Genomic DNA, 1,472 nt, shown 5'->3' with positions numbered 1-1,472 from the left:
TCACAACATGCCTGTTTGTCTATTTGATATCCATCAGTTAAAAAACAAAACAAAACTATTGAGTACTTGTCTTAGCTATCTAGTGTGGCTATAACAGAAACAAAAATCTAGTGTGGCTTTAACAAACAAAAATTGCTTTTTTCACAGTTTGTTGTTAGGTGCCATCGAGTTGACACAGACTCAGCAACCCTGTGCATAACAGAATGAAATACTGCCTGATTCTCTGCCAAACTCACAATCTCTGCTACTATTTGAGCCCATTGCTGCTGATACTGGGTTTATTTATCTTGTTGGGGATCTTCCTCTTTTTCTTTGACCCTCCACTTTACCAAACAAGATATCCTTCTCCAGCAAATAGTTCTTCCTGACAATTATGTCCGAAGTATGAGAGACAAAGTGTGACCATCCTGGTTTTGAAGGAGCATTCTGGCTGTACTTCTAACACAGATTTGTTTGTTTTTTTGGCAGTGCATGGTACTTTTAATAGTCTCTAATACCATAACTCAAATGCAACAATTCTTCTGTTGTCTTCCTTATTCAGTGTCCAACTTTCACATATACATGAAGCTACAGAAAATACCATGGCTTGGGTTAAGCACACTTTAGTCCTCAAGCTGACCTCTTTGCTCTTGAACGCTTGAAAGAGGTCTTGTGCAGCAGATTTGCCTAATGCAACATGTTGTTTAATTTCTTGACTATTGCTCCTGTGAGTGTTGATGGTTGTTGTTGTTAGGTGCCATGGAGTCGGTACAACCTCATAGCGACCTTATGCATAACAGAATGAAACACTGCTTGGTTCTGGGCCAACCTCACAATTGTTGCCACACTTGAGCCCATTGATGTTGCCACTTTGCCAATCCATCTTGCTGGGGGGTCTTCCTGTTTTTCTCTGACCCTCCACCTTACCAAACATGATATCCTTCTCCAGCGACTGTCCCCTCTTGACAATGTGTCTGAAGTATGAGAGACGAAGCTTGCCCATCCTGGCCTCCAAGGAGCACTCTGGCTGCACTTTTTCCAACATAGATCTATTTGTTCTTTTGGCAGCCCATGGCACTTTCAATATTCTCCTCCAACACCATAACTCAAAAGCATCAATTCTACGGTCTTCCTTATTCAGCTTTCGCATACATATGAGATTATTGAAAATACCATGGCTTGGGTCAGGTGCACCTTAGTCCTCAAGATGACATCTTTGCTTTTCAACACTTTAAAAAGGTCTTGGTGGAGTCCCTGAGTGGCACCAACTGTTAACCACTTGACTACTAAAGATGTCTTGGATTTTTGGGTTTTTTTCTAAGTTTTTATTGTGAATTATGTGATAGTGTGATAGAATTATGTGATAGGAGCTCTGGTAGCATAGTGGTTATGAATCGGGCTGCAAACTGCAAGGTCAGCAGTTCGAAACTACCAGCTATTCCGCGGGAGAAAGATGAGGCGTTCTGCTCCCATAAAGATTTGCAGCCTCGGAA

The sequence above is a fragment of the Chrysochloris asiatica genome, unplaced genomic scaffold (genome assembly GCF_000296735.1).
Source record: "Chrysochloris asiatica unplaced genomic scaffold, ChrAsi1.0 scaffold00350, whole genome shotgun sequence".
Classification (NCBI taxonomy): Eukaryota; Metazoa; Chordata; class Mammalia; order Afrosoricida; family Chrysochloridae; genus Chrysochloris; species Chrysochloris asiatica.
The sequence above is the reverse complement of the archived record's forward strand: the minus strand, read 5'-3'. Positions refer to the sequence as shown.